Source organism: Canis lupus, chromosome 3, assembly GCF_003254725.2.
Source record: "Canis lupus dingo isolate Sandy chromosome 3, ASM325472v2, whole genome shotgun sequence".
In the NCBI taxonomy this organism is placed as follows: Eukaryota; Metazoa; Chordata; class Mammalia; order Carnivora; family Canidae; genus Canis; species Canis lupus.
The window spans coordinates 84,708,956-84,724,072 of NC_064245.1; positions in this window are offsets into that span (position 1 = coordinate 84,708,956).

Below are 15,117 nucleotides of genomic sequence, written 5' to 3' on the forward strand. Positions count from 1 at the left end.
TGTGTGCACACCCAGAGTTGCACCAGGCCCAAGAGAGGGGGGGTCTGGGTGGAAGGATCCTCTCAGGTGAGGCAGAAGGTGTAAGGAGAGGTGAGGCGGGAGGGGTAAACTGCGCCAAGTCTGTGGCAATCAGACCCCATGCTGTGGGCTTTGGCCTGTTGGAGACGTGGCAGGCTGTCAGAAAGGAAGTGGCGGGACCAGGCTGACTTGTGCAAGGCTCCTCTGCTTGTAGGGAGGAGGGTGGTGGAGAGAGGTGTCTTAGTTGGGTTGCCCAGAAGCAGAGCCTGAGACGGGCTTCTGGGGCAGGCGGTTTCCTGAGGGCGTGCTCACAGGTGGGACCTGCAGAGGTGTGAGGGCCTCCAGCCTCCTTCTGGGGCAGTCCTGGCTGTGGGCTGTCCCCAGAGGGGAGGCGACACCTCCCTGGGCAAGTCTCACGACAGGGGACAGCTGTGAGCTCTCAGCCCCCCTGTCAGGGGACGTGATGGAGCATCTACTTCCAGAGGGAAGGGTGGGCAGGGTAGGGGGCTCCTGACTTTTTCCACCGCTGGAAAGGCAAAGGGGAGTCGGCTCTTCTAATGGAAAATGCATTAGGCTTTCTGGAGAGAGCCGCTCAGGACGGGTTGAGAGCTACAGGACGTTGCCAGCGGTGTGGCTGAGGGCAAGACCTGAGAGGTATACCCATCAATCACGAAGAAAAGAGGCCCAGAGTTCAGAATTAATCAGAGATAAAGGGAGTGGGATTCCAGTAACGTTGAGGGACGTGTCAGGGAGGCATGGGTGAGGTTCTGCTAACTTTCCACAAATAAAGAATCCTCCCCTATTCCCATCAGAGGTGCTCAAGGTAATTTGCAAACATTTGCAGGCAAGTTTTCACGGGGCTGAACTGTGGGCAAAGGTCCCAGTGACCTCACAGGGAGCTCCCAGGGGACACGCAGCCAGGTGAGGCCTTGGTTCTGGGTGATTAAGACTTAGGGCCCCCTCGTCAGCAGAAATCCCTGCTCGCATCATTGAACTGCAGCGGCCCTGCAGCCCTGCAGCTTCTCAGAGCCAGCGTTAGCAGCCCACCCAAGCCATCCTCACCTGGCTGTCCTTCACTTTCCGAAATCAGAGGATGCCTTCGCTTTGATTAAGAGGGACAGTCAGGCCACAAGCAGAGGAATCGGCCTGTGTCAGTCTGTGGCCTCAGAGCCGAGGGGAGGGTCAGTCCTCCGTGGGGTGGCAGGAGATAGAAGGAGTTTGCAGAGACAGAGCCCAAACCGACCATTGCTTCCGAGCTGGAGAAATTGTCCCCGGACACCCCACCCGTGCTTCTTTCTTCCCTTACGCTCCATTTCTACTTTCCTTCCTGTCTCCTTCTCTAAGACACAGAAGCGCTCATAGGTGGTCAGGCCTGGACAGGAAAATGTGTCACTAGGACGCTCTTCAGGTCCCTGCTCTGGATCGGGGTGGAGAGGGCGGGGTAAATGGATTAGCAGGTGTCTACCAGGAGTCACCTGTGTGCAAGAGACTGTGCTGGCAGCTAGGAAGGGGCCTCAGGATTCTGTAACACATCCCTGACCCTCAAAGAGCCTAAAATCTATCCCTACCCAGAGTAAGATACCTACCAGCTAGGCTTGGCAGGACAGCTTTGGAGGCAGGCAGCCTGAATTTGAATCCTGGCCCGGCCACACCCAAGGCTGTGTGACCTTAGGCAAGTTATATAACCTCTCTGTGCCTCAGTTTTCTCATCTGTGAGATGGGGACTAACAAAAATACCTACTTCATAGGGTCATTATGAACATATTAACGAAAGGGTTCAAAACATGGTCATTAATAAATGAGAGCAAGGCAACAATCATTTATAGAGTATTGACTGTGCTGAGTGCCTTATATCCTTTATCTCGTCTAATCTGTAAAGAAACGTGAGGTGAGCCCCATCATTACCCACATCTTACCAACGAGGAAGTAGGAGCTCAGAGAAGTTCAGTAACTTGTACGAAGCCACAAAGCTAAAAGGGACAGAGCTGGGATTTGTACCCAGAGCCAGGCAGGGCTCTTAGCCATCGTTCTAGAATGTGTCTCCTATAAGAAAATCGATGAGGGCCCAACGCTTTAGCTACTCAGAGAACCAAGAGCTCCCTGGGAGTGTGGGCAGTCAAGGAAGGTTTCTGCCGAGTCTTCCACGGGCACGTAGGAGGTTATTTATTTATCCAGCCGAAATTTAATGAGCACATAATGTAATCAGGCACAAAGCTGGGGGGACACTGGGCGTAACGCATGGTTTCTACTGGCAGTTTCAGGGGAAAGAGGGAAATCATCAAATGCTACAGCAGCAGGCACAGGGCTCTGTAAGGGCCACACCAGGACCTTGAAGGGGCAGTGGCCAAATCCTGGAGGATGAGAAGATAGAGAGGAAGGGAGAGAGGACAGGAGCAGATTCTCAAGGAGGTGAGCGCTTACGGCACCGTGTGAGCAGAGGCTTGGGGCTGAAACAGCTAAAGGAGACCCTAAGTCTTTACTTGGCTGAAGCCAAAGCTGAAAGTGGTAGGATGGTAAGAAATCATTATAATAACCAACATCCTTTGAATCCTCACGGTGTGTTAAGCACGCTGCACTATCTCTTTATCCTGTCCCTGGAAGGGGCAAAGTATGGCCCAGGGGCCAAATCCAGTCCACCCCTGTTTTTGTTTTTAGCTCACCAGCCAAGAGTGATTTTTATAAGTGAACACTGACCATAGATTTCGATGATTGGGAACCCTAACTTTGAACCTTAATGAAACGAAATGTTACCTCCTCACCCCACGCCACCCCAAAAAGGATCACTCTCTCATTAGCAGGCCTGTATTATTAAAAAATTGTCCTTGATGATGATCATGTCTTGAACTTTGTCAATAATATATGTTGTGGAAATTTATTTTCTCTCTACTTATAGAAGTACCTATATAATAGCCTTCATTTTGCATTTTTGACCTATAAAACCTGAGATATTTACTACCCTGCCCTTTATAGGAAAAGCCTGCCAGCCCCTGTTCTTTCCAAATGCCCACAAGGCATCATTTTATTTTAGGATGGGGCGACCGAGACACAGAGGATGGTTTAATGGGACTCAGGTCACGGAGCTGAGATGGGGTGGAGGTAGGGTTTGAACCCGGGTAGTGTCAGCCCAGACCCACACTCTGAACCACACCTCCTGCCAGCGTTCCTTTGCAGAGCTCTGTGAAAGAAGCGAAGCACTTGACCTAAGTAAGGCCAGGGGAGAGGGAATGGAGGGGGATGTGGGGACCAGAAGAAGGAGGAGGTTCCCCTGGCTGACTTGATATGTGTGGGCCTGCGCTCAGGCTGTGGGCACGATGGGAGTAAGCCCCGCTCCCCAGGACAGAGTTCTGATCGGGGCATTGGATTTCTCTCTTAAATGATTAGGCTTATTCACAGGGTTGCAGGAAATGCTGGAGAAAGAGCAGGGCTGGTGGCCAAGGGGAGGGGAGGGAGGGGGTGTTTGTTTGGTTTGGACAAGTGGAGCTGGAGCCGGGCTGGGGGATAAATGTGTGGAGATGCCCAGGAGGAGGGTGGGTCTCGGGGCCGAGGGGAGAGAGTTAGGGCCCGAAGCCTCAGAGAACCAGGATTCACACGCCAAGGGAAGAAATTACTCCCTCTGTTAATAGGTGTTGAGAAGTGTGCCTTCTCAGAGTGGGGGTGGGGACAGAGCAGGGGTTTCATTCCTGAAGCCCTGGGCGGAGGTCCTGGGTTCAGGGGACCTGGGAGAAGGAAACCAGGTTCTTTTTTGAAACAGGTTATCCTGGGGCACCTGAGTGGCTCAGTCAGTTAAGCATTTGACTTGGGCTCAGGGGGTGATCCTGGGGTCCTGTGATTGAGCCTCCCTCTGACCCTCACCCCACTCGTGCTCTCTCTGTCTCATAAATAAATAAATAAATAAATAAATAAATAAATAAATAAATAAATAAACCTTTAAAAAAAAAAAACACCAAGACACGAGTTATCCATGTCACCATGTGACAGCTCGCGTCACACGCACACACACACGACAAAGGATCTTTAAAGACACATTTGTTGAAACTCCAGTGTGTGTATTAATTTACACAGAATTATCTGATTAGCTTCAGAGGCTGCTGACTTGAGCGTGAAGATTTCCAAGGAAAAGCAGAGGGAAGAGGCTCTGCGTGAGGGAGAACGCGAGGAGCATTCCTCCCAGCAAAGTTCCAGAACACCGAGCGAGGAGCAGCCTCCCATTACATAATCCCTACCTGGCAAAGTAAAAATCTTTGATTATCTATTTATGTCCTGCCGTCCTCGGGGCCCAGAGGAAATCAGGCGAGCCTAAGAGGAACCAATCTCCACTCCTTCCCCCTTTCCTCTCTCCTGCTTCGTGGCCTCGGTGACCTCGATGCCCTGGGCCGCGTGCAGCAGGCGGGCTCGGGGGTTCCACTGAGGCAGATTCTCCAGCAAGGGGCAGGCGCTGCTGGGGAGGGAGAGGCCAGGCTGAGGGCAAGGGGGGGCGGTCTGAGTCCACCTTGCCAACTGAGGTGGAATCCTAGAGACCCTAACGTTCCCCCAAGAATCCTCCGGGCAAATAAAGAGAAAAAGACAAGGCCGTGTGGCATTTTAGAGGAAGTGAGGGTTTATCGAGCTCATCGGGGTGGGCCTAGGTTTTGCAATGTTTGCCTTGGTTTCCTCGAGGCCAGTCTGGGTCTATAAGGTGACTGCGTGCAAGTTATAAAAAAGTGGTTCCCCTCCTCCCCCCTCCCCAAAGGTGGCCCTGCTGCCCCTGTCCCCTACCCCAGGCTAAGCCCGAGGGCAGAGAAGACACATCTGGCCCCCCAGTCCTGGGAGGGCCTAATATTAATAACAAAATTAAACTATTCATTTGCAGAGAGAGCACTACCTGGGAATGGGGGGCGGGGAGGGGCTGCAGCAGCCTGGCGAGGCAGGTTCAAATACCAACTTCCCGTGCGTATGCGTGATCTCAGACACTGGTGAGGCCTTTCCCTTGGGTAACAGGTGTAGACGTAGGCCTGGGGGCCCTCTTCTCCCGGCACTTAACCCTCAAAGGCACTTTGAAGAGCCACACTTGGAGAGGCTATTCCACCGAATAAATGATCAGTTTGGTGCTCTAAATGCAGCTGGAGGGCAAATCAACACAGTTTGGGAAATCCATTAAAAGAAGAAGAAGAAAAAAAAAAGATGCGCCCTGGTCCCCCCGCCTGGTGGGAGGAGATTTTCATGAGATGTCTTTCAAAGAGAAAATGCATGTCATAAATACACAACCGCTGTGTAAACTAAAACAACCCTCTCTCCTGATGAAGGGAGCGCATAATGTAGGTAGAGGGGAGATTTGTGTATTTACCTCTGGACCTGATTTGATTTGAATATCGTTCTGTCATTTATGAACGGCTCCCAAGTGCCTTGTTGGGAAGAGTCGCTTATTAAGGCACCGAAAGTATCTTAGAAAAAATAGCAGACGGTGTCAACGGCGAATCCACGGAGCCCCCGGGGTGCCCGGCACCACCGGTTTCCGCACCGAATTAGGAGTCGTGCAAGCATGTGTGCAGCACGATCACTTCAGAGGCCAGTGCTAAAAAATCGGGCGAAGGAAGAGTCACAAGGCACCGCCTGGTCTGAAAGTTCACGGCCTAGTGGAGAAGGAGCAAGTGGGTGAGACAGGCTAGGGCTAAGCCAGCGGAGAGCAATTAGGAGCCGCCACCTCCGACTGGTACTGACCAAGTAGAGGTCTGGCTAGGGTGCCACGGTCGGTTGGTCGGGAAGAGAGAAGAGTGGACGTGACCCCAACCTAACGGGGCCAGGGAAACATCAAGGTGGAGACATCTGAATGATGTCCTCAAGGATGAACCGAGTTTGAAAGTGACCACGGGCATCTCAGCACTGGCAAAGGCTGGAAGACCCACCTGTGTTGCCCAGCTCTCAAGGACACACGCTGAACAGTGTGGTGTGTGCGAGAGCGACAAGGTGTGGGAGGGGTTGGCAGGGTGACTGAGCCAGCCCCGTGGTGGCCGTGAGCCCCGGAGGCTCTGGGGCTGAGAAAGGCTCTGGGGCTGAGATTCGTGTTTTAGACGGCCTCCCTGCCGGCTCCACCCGCGGAGCCCAGGCCTCTCAACGAGATTCCCCCTTAAGCAGGTTACGCGGTGGTGGCGGTGGTGCTTTTCTCACCGACTCAGAAAATCAACTCACTTCCTATGGTTTTTGGCTTAGTCTCGGGGGGCGTTTATCCCTAAGACACGCTGCGAACAATGGCCCGTGGGTGGTATCTCACCGGCCACCTGTTTTTATAAATAAAGTTTTATTCGAACACAGGCCCCATCACTCCGTTCTCTATTGTCTCTGGCTGCCTTTGCGCCGTGGCTGATTTCGAAGCAGGGTTTCGTGGTTACGACAGATGACCCACAGGCCTGAAATAGGTAGGATTTGGTTTGGTGCTTTAGGGTGAAGGCTTGCTGGCCCTTGCCCCGAAGTCTTTGCCGCCTCCCCCATCAGACCAGCAACTTCGGAGATGACCACAAACGCTTCCTTTGTGCTGTTTACCTCCACCTTTAATCAAGTGGCCAAATTCGATTGCCAGTAGTGTGACACAGAGCGGAGAGTCACACGCTTACAGAAGAGGCAGTGAGCAGCGTGCACCAGGAGGCGGGCAAGTCTGGCCAAACCACTCCATTTCCGCTCTGCAGGGCCTCGAGTGTGAGGTCTGCAGCCTGCCAGGGACAGCAGCTGTATTGGTTTCAGCAGAGTTTGGAAACCTTTCACCGCCTCTGGCCTTATGGTCAGGACAGAGCCAGGTAAGTCGTGCTGACGGTCAAACGATGGCCCCCCTCCCCGGTGTACTGACTACTGGGGCACCTCTTACGTGTTCCTACAAGGCCCTGGACTTGCTCCTGTCCCGTGCAGCACTTTTACTGGCATAGATACCTCAGTGTGGAGTGTGCCCATAGCTGGGGGGGGGGGGGGGGGGGAGCTAATATCAGGCATGGATACGTAAGCATCGGTGTTCCAGAAAATTCTTGTAAAGCTCAGGCAAGGGAGCAAAGCATACTATCTGCCAGAGAGGCAATTTCTCCTAAGTGAGGAATATGAGGTTTTAGCAGGTCCGCCCCAATGTCCATGGGCCCTGGGGCAAGGCTACAGCAGAGGCCCGCATCCATACCCTCAAATACTCAGAAGTCATAAATCAAGCTAACAATCAGCTCGACAAAACGTGTTCTATCCTCCTGCCTTGATAACTATGCCCTCTTCACCACCTGGAAGCCCAGGTTCAAATTCCGATTTCTCTGATTGCTGGGGGGTTCTAACGCCAGAACATGGCAGCGTGGGGAGAAGCAGCCCTAGCCCCCTGGGGCCCCAGCTCTTGACCCATCTTCCCTTTGTGACCTGCTCTTAGAGTCCGTCCTCAGCAGCTTATCTCCAGTTATTCCCTCTTTACTGCCTTGCCAGTTAGATCTGTCCTTTGGTGTCATTTGCCGGGCTCTGCCCTCTGGCTTCTACTTATACCCAAATCCTAATTTATCTGTTTCCAGCCTCTCCAAGTAGCCCCAGTTTAAGTGTTTACATTTGGCACAGTTCCCAGGCAATAGTGTTCCTGGTGGATTCTTCCCAGGGCTAGGAAACAGAACCCGGCCAACCTCCTACCACCTTCCAGCTCCCAGGTCTTAGATAACTCCTCTCCCCTCAACCGCTACCACCTGAGCCAATGTCTTTTGAGCTTAATTACAAAGAATGAGGGACGCCTGGGTGGCTCAGTGGTTGAGCATCTGCCTTCAGCTCAGGTCATGACCCTGGAGTCCTGGGATGGAGTTCCGCATTGGGCTCCCCGCAGGGAGCCTGCTTCCCCCTCTTCCTGTGTCTCTCCCTCTTTCTCCATGTCTCTCATAAATAAATAAATAAAATCTCTAAAAAAAAATTACAAAGGATGAGCAAATATTTCAGCAAAATTGCGGCTGCTGGGGGTGGGAGGTAGTCCCACCTGCAAGTAATAGATTTCTTTGAACGCTAGTGTTTTTATTTCCAAAGGGCCACATGCTTTAAGAAGAGGTTTCAATCACTGAAATATAATGTATGTATAACATACATTCCAGAAAGTACACAAAACAAATATACGGCTTAATGAACTATCACAAGGCATATGGCCACCAGGTAAACGAATATCCCAGCAGCAGCCCCCCACCCCTTTGTGCCTCATTATCTTTTCCCCAAAGGAAACCAACTATTATTTTTTAAAGATTTATTTATTTATTTTAGAGAGAAAGAGCGCGAGGGAGGGGAGTGAGGGGGGCCAGAGGGAGAGAGAGAGAAACAGATTTGCAGCTGAGTGTGGAGACCTCGGGGCTCAATCTCACGACCCTGAGATCACGACCTGAGCCACAATCAAGAGTCAGATACTTCAGTGACTGAGCCACTCAGGTGCCCTGAAACCAACCATTATTTTGACCACTGATGTGATTGTTCAGTTATGGCTCTTTGGGGATTTTATGTAAATGGACACAAACATTATTTCTTTGTGCAGGTCTTTGTCCACTCAACACATTTTTGGGATTCACCTATGATACTTTGGGCAGCTCTCATCTCATTCCCATTGCTGTGTGTCTATACGTGAGCACATCACAATTTCTTTAACATTTCATTGTCGAGGGGCGTTTAGGCTTTGTCCGGTTGTTGGTTATTATGACCAATACTGCCATGAATATTCTTAATTTTTTAAAAGATTTCATTCATTTATTAGAGAGAGAGAGAGGGCCCGAGCAGAGGGAAGGACAGAAAGAGAAGGAAAAGGACTCCTGCTGAGCAGGGAGCCAGATGCGGGGCTCCATCCCAGGACCCTGAGCCAAAGGCCTAACTGACGGAGCCACCCAGGCGCCCCTGCCATGAATGTTCCTATAAATATCTGTGGTGCTCCTGAGCATGACTTCAGGACTGTAGATGTCTAGAAGTGGATTGCTGGATCATGCATTGGGCTTATCTTAACCTAGTACTTCCAGTTTTCCAGAGTGGTTGAACCAATCCGTTCTCCCACCTTCAGTCCACGAGAGCTCCTGTGGATCTGCCTCTTCCCAGAGTTTGTTGTTGTTGTTGTTGTTCTTTTTCTCCCCGACATAGCCAGGTCCATTTCCATGTTGAAAAATGTTACACGTTTTATGCCAGAAAGGGGAAATGGTGTTTTCTGGACGATGCACCAAGTTCATCCTGTGGTTTCGCCTGTCCAAGTTGGAGGAGTTCTGCTGTATATGAACCAAGCTGACCTCTTAGGGCCTCTTCACTCGGGGTCATGACCTTCTAGGCTTTCATCAAGCTGTTTAATAATAGTCACGGAATGGCTTCCCCACTCTGTCCAGAGTAGCACCTGAGTCATATTGGCTGAATGGGAAGAGGATTCGCTGCTGACCCTCAATCCATTTTGCCAAGATGGTATTTATCTGAACAATCTTATTTTTATTACAGGCTCATCTCTTTGTCACTTAGATTAGCTCCCAAGTCCTTTCAGGGAAATGGACCATATATTTCCTTAATACACACCTTTCTCATCTATAAGAATTCTTGAGACCCCCTGGGGAGCAATCAGTATTTGCTGACCGACTGATGGGCTCAGCGTAGCTTAAAATCCATCTTTATTTTTATATGATAGTGTAAGTGATTTAATGAGTGGCTGTCACTGACAGGGCACTTGGGGACTGTGCATAAAATGACACAATAATATAAAAATAAAGCTTTGCTCAGAGACTAATATGTAGAACTGCCTCCCGTGCACACGTTGCTCTTGATACGAGAGGAGACAGTTCTTCCTCTGGTCGAGTGCAGTTGTTTTCATTGATAAAAGTGAGTCAATCCACGTTCCCTTCCACTGCCTTATTTGAATACTTCCCAAATCAGGAATCATATATGATATTCATTTCAGCAATGAATATGCAGGAAGTACTGCATCTCTTTATTTAGGGATTTTAAACATTACAGTCATGTTCATCACGGTGACTGTAGGCTTTTATATCTAAGACAGACTCATTTCTCAAAGTCATATTTAAATATCTCAAATGGTAGTGTTGGCCTCTTGGGTATTGCACAACATACGACTGGAGAAGGCAGGTTGACCTCGCCCAAGAAACATAAAGAAATGGCTCAGATGTGGATTTTTCACGTTTAGGAAGCAGTGGGATGGAGGAGAAGAAGAAAAGGGAATTGTAGGGAAGCTAAGTTTGCCATGAGAATCTGGATGTTGGTTTCATCTTAGAGCAGAGTGTAGGAGTTGTTCTCTAACTTAATGACACTCTAAGTGCAGTATACAATTTTTTTTCATTTGCATGTTTTGTAGGCAAGGTTTCTCTTCTGCTCTTCTCAATAATCTAAATACCAAATAGTGACAGTCCAGATGTCACATACACGGTTTCATATCTATGGCTTTGCTCTTGATTTTAGATCTTAGGATTCTTTCATTTCTTCATTCGTTTGTTCATTTGTTCATTTGCTTATTCATTTGTTTAATTAGATGGTCAGGCAAGAACCCCCCAGCACCTACTATGTGCCAAGTGTTGTGCTTGGCGCTCAGGGTATCATAATGTGTCCTAATAGACAGTATTTTTTTTTCTAACAGACAGTATTCAAATAACTGTAAAACTGCATCAGTGCGAACACTCTGAAGGAGGAATATGATGCACGATGGAAGTGGGTAATTAGAAGGATTTGACTTACAGAGGTCTGGGAAGTGTCCTTGAAGAAGTGATGCCTGGGCTGATATCTGTTCAATGAACAGGTGCGTTAACTAGGTGACGTGGAGGGATGGGGTTGGCGGGGGGCTTGAGGAAATGAGAACAGCTGTGCAAAGGCCCTGTGGTGGAAGAGAGTCTGACTTGCATGAGGATGAGAATGAAGGTCAGTGTGGCAGGAGTAGAGTGAGCAAAGACCTTGTGGATCCTAAATAAAGGAGCTTTGCCCTTAGAAGCCAAGTTGACAGGTGGGGGAGGATGGGTGGAGGACCGGAAGACATCCAATTTCACAGTGTGGGCTGTGGGACTCAGAGGTTGATGAGGAAGAGGGTTTTAGAAGTTCTTGTTCTTGCCTTTACGCAGTCCCTGGTCAGCAGCTTGACTCAATTACAGGTGTCCCCCGACAGCTGTGAGCTGTCAAGCAGGCTGGCCTCCCAGGCCTGAGTGGATAATAGGGAGGATGCTCAGGGGTGGCAGAGGGTCACGCTCCGCTGGTCCGGATCTGCTCTCTCCTCTGTGCACAATGAGCCACTTGGGCAGGAAGCTCGCGCTCGCTGCTTGCAGATCTGAATGTGTTTAACTGTAACGGCCTGACAGGGAAGCCTGGCTGCAACCTTAATAGAACACAAGGCATCCCACCAACTGGCATAATCTCTCCCCCAAAAGATAATGTGTGGCCTTTGCGTGCCAGGGCTTCAATCGACAACCGAGATTAAATATAGATAAATTCAAAATATAAACTTCTGGGCTCCATTTATAATGCTAATAATAAAATGCATCATAATAGCATTTTCATCCCCCAGGTAGTCAACGGTGGGAGATTCAAAAGACCTGAAAAAAATATTTTTGGTTCAAGCTATCATAATGGCTAGCATTCTAAGACAACAATAAATCTTGGAGGAGCAGAATCCTGGGGCGGGGGGAAGGAAAGGGAAAGGCAACTATTTCCTGAATTTTGACTGTGATTGTCTTAGAGCAGGATTTCTCAACCTTGGCGCTATTGACGTTTTGGCCGAGACCATTCTTAATTGTGGTAGGCTGTCCTGGGCGTTATTTTATTTTTTATGATTTTATTTATTTATTCATGAGAGGCACACAGAGAGAGTCAGAGACACTGGCAGAGGGGGAAGCAGACTCCCTGCAGGGAGCCCAGTGGGGGACTCCATCCCAGGACCCCGGGATCACCATCTGAGCCACAAGCAGACACTCAACCACTGAGCCACCCAGGCGCCCCTGTCCTGGGAGTTGTATGTTTAACACAGTAGACCGTAGCCTTTGCACAGTAGACAGCAATAGCACACCACCCTGTCTCCCAGTTGTGACAACCAAAAATGTCTTCAGGCATTGCCAAATGTCCCCTGGGGAGCAAAGTCCTCCCTCCCCCCCTCTTGAAGCCACTGTAATACGGGAGTTATAACTAATACATCTAGTGTAGATGGTTTTGTGAACTAACAATAAGCATTGCCAAAAACTTGAAGATTTACATAAATTTAAAAAATATATATTATACGGAATATGGCTAGTGGTTTTTCAACGTAAAATCAGCTTTATTTCTCAAACCATTTAGACACACAGCATACATACAAAAATGACCACCCGCAAGCCTTCCTCAAAACTCCCAACCAAGGGGCCGATCCTTTTCTATTCACTGAGGGAAGTCGAGCTTATGACTCTGCAAGCCGACTTCGAAATTTGAGGTTTGAAATGCACAAACGGCTTTCCCATTTCCTCCTTTGCAGAGGAATAAAAAAGGAAGCGGTGTTCGATTCCTGTGCTCCTGAGACTTGAAACACTTCTCCCCAGCTCAGACTTGGTGGGAGATGGGAAGGTATTAAAAGCTCTAATGCAATCATTCGAATGCTTAACTGTCGTCTGGAGGAATTAGAAAAGCCCTGCAAAATTTCCCAAGAGGATGCAGTGCTGGGACAGGGGTCCGGTGTCCTCATCCTCCGCGGGGACAGCCACCGCTCTGCAGCCGGGGCTGCGGCCCAGCAGCTGAAGGCGACTGGCCCGCAGCCTCTTTACCATGCTGTGTGTGAGTGACCTTGGAAATTGGCTACGTCTCCTTGGATCTCCACTGTCTTTTCTCTGAAAATAATAATAAAAGCAGTGACTTGAATCCCTTGTCCGAGTGTTGTGAGGTTTAATGAGATCACAGTTGGGGGACCCGGCGTTATCATTTGAAGAGCGGTACCTCTCCCTTCGAGGCTGCCAAGCTGTCTCGGTATTTTGCCTATTTCTTTTTTGTGAAATTGGTAAGGTAGGCAGATGTTTCTTTTATATAATTGGAGATGCAGGATTTAGAAATGTCACGGAAGTACCTGTTAACCACCCTAAATTTAAATCTGGTGAGTTGAGATTAGACATACACGAGCTAAAACTTATTTTGTGTCCATAAAAAAATATATATGACTTATATAAACTTATTATGCATACGAAGTAAGTTTGAGCTCATCTCTAAGACATGTCATTGCCCTGTGTATGCAATATATGCAACAGACTCAAGCTATATGTGTATGTATGTGATAGATACAGCAAGCATCACTGAATAGATCCACAATATGGATAATAAATAAAATACTACCTAAAATACTGGTAATACCATGGCTGACACAATCTGAGAAAGCGTTTGGTATTTTAGCTTAAAAGATATAAGCGATCTGTACTGAAAATGTGAATGGAGTTAGAAGAATTTAGTCCGTGTGAATAACAGAAAGCTCTGGACAGAAGTCACTCCAGGCAGCCTGCATATTTATCTTCTGGAAGGAAAATTTATCTATAGGCCCTGGAGGACTATGAAGAGAGGGCTTGTCTTGTTGTGTCCTGTTGTGTTCTGTGGTCTACAGCTGCGGAAGTAGGGGGATTAGGCAGGAAAATGTTGGTTCGTTTACATGAAAGCTAAAGACGGAAGCCTGACTAATGTTGAAATTAGCCAGATAAACCTGGGTTAGTTCAAGGGGAAAAGCTAATAATAATGGGAGATAAACATCTCTGAAACTGGAGCGTAATTTTGGAAGGTTCCAGGGGCAGCAGCACGGCAGGTTCGTCTGATGGAAGGGGGTGGGAGGAGATAGCCGTGAGTTTTCAATGCTGACGCTCAGAAGTGTGTGCCCTGGACAGTAAGAGTTTCCTCCCTGTCCAGACTGATACTAATAACCCCGCATTTGTATGGCTTGCAAAGCACCCCAGCCACCCCAAGCCACTCCTTAAATGAAATTAAGGGATTTCGTTTAACCCTTAAGACAATCCTGAGAGTGGCTGTCATCATTTTCAATGGACAGAGTTGGCTCAGAGGGTCAGGGGACTGGCTCAAAGGTCCTCATTTGCAAATTGGTAGAGAACCAATTCTATCCCACACACCAAGTTGCTGGAAAGAAAGAAAAAAGAAGAAAGAAAGGAAGAAAGGAAGAAAGAAAAAAAGAAAGAAAGAAAGAAAAGAAAGAAAGAAAGAGAAAGAAAGAAAGAAAGAAGAAAGAAAGAAAGAAAGAAAGAAAGAAGAAAGAAAGAAAGAAAGAAAAAGGAAAGGAAGGAAGGAGAGGGAGGGGGCAAGAAGAGAAGGAAGAAAGGAAGGAGAGAAGGAAGCTGAATTCTCTTTAAAAAAGAAGATATAATAAAAATTGAAAGCCATCATCATTCCAGGTAGAGTTTGGAATCAATAGAGTGGTTTTATTTGCTTTTAAAAAAGTTTCTTCCCTTAGACTCGTCACCCTTCCCTTTTGTATTTCAATTTCCTGCTGGTGCTCTTGGGCTCAGACCATCTTTCATTTTTTTAAAAAAAAGTAGGTAAGAATATATCTGTCTTGTTCCTGAGCGGGTCTCTCTCACATTGGAGCCTCCCATAGGGCAGGTGGCCAAACCTCCACGTGAGCTGCCGGGTGATGTGTCGCCTGGCCATGTGGACATGAGGGAATGCACGCAGTGGTTTCAATTACCTTGACCTCTCCCAGGACCGTGTCTGTCCTCCTGCAAGGGGGGGATTCCAATTTGCTAGTTTTAAGATGCAGTGAACAGAAGTCGGACCCAAGGAGGCAGGAATCTTCTGCTGAGTATGTGGTTGCCCGGCTCACTCCACACACTGCACCAGACCAGCTGCGGCTTTCGCTTCTTGTTTTTTGTTGTTTCTCTTTTTTTAATTCCCCAAGTTTTTTGTTTGTTTTTGCCCTCCACTGATCGGGAGACACATCTAAACTTTTCAGAAAGATGTTTAAATCACTGGTGTTAAAGATATATAGATATATATATATATCTATATATCTTTAGCTTTAATGTAAAGGAACCAACATGTTCCTGCCTAATCCACCTACTTCCGCAGCTGTAGACCACAGAACACAACAGGACACAACAAGGAAATAAAATATATATATATATATGTATATATATATATATTTAAATGGTACCCTGTCAACGATGCATTGAGGATATA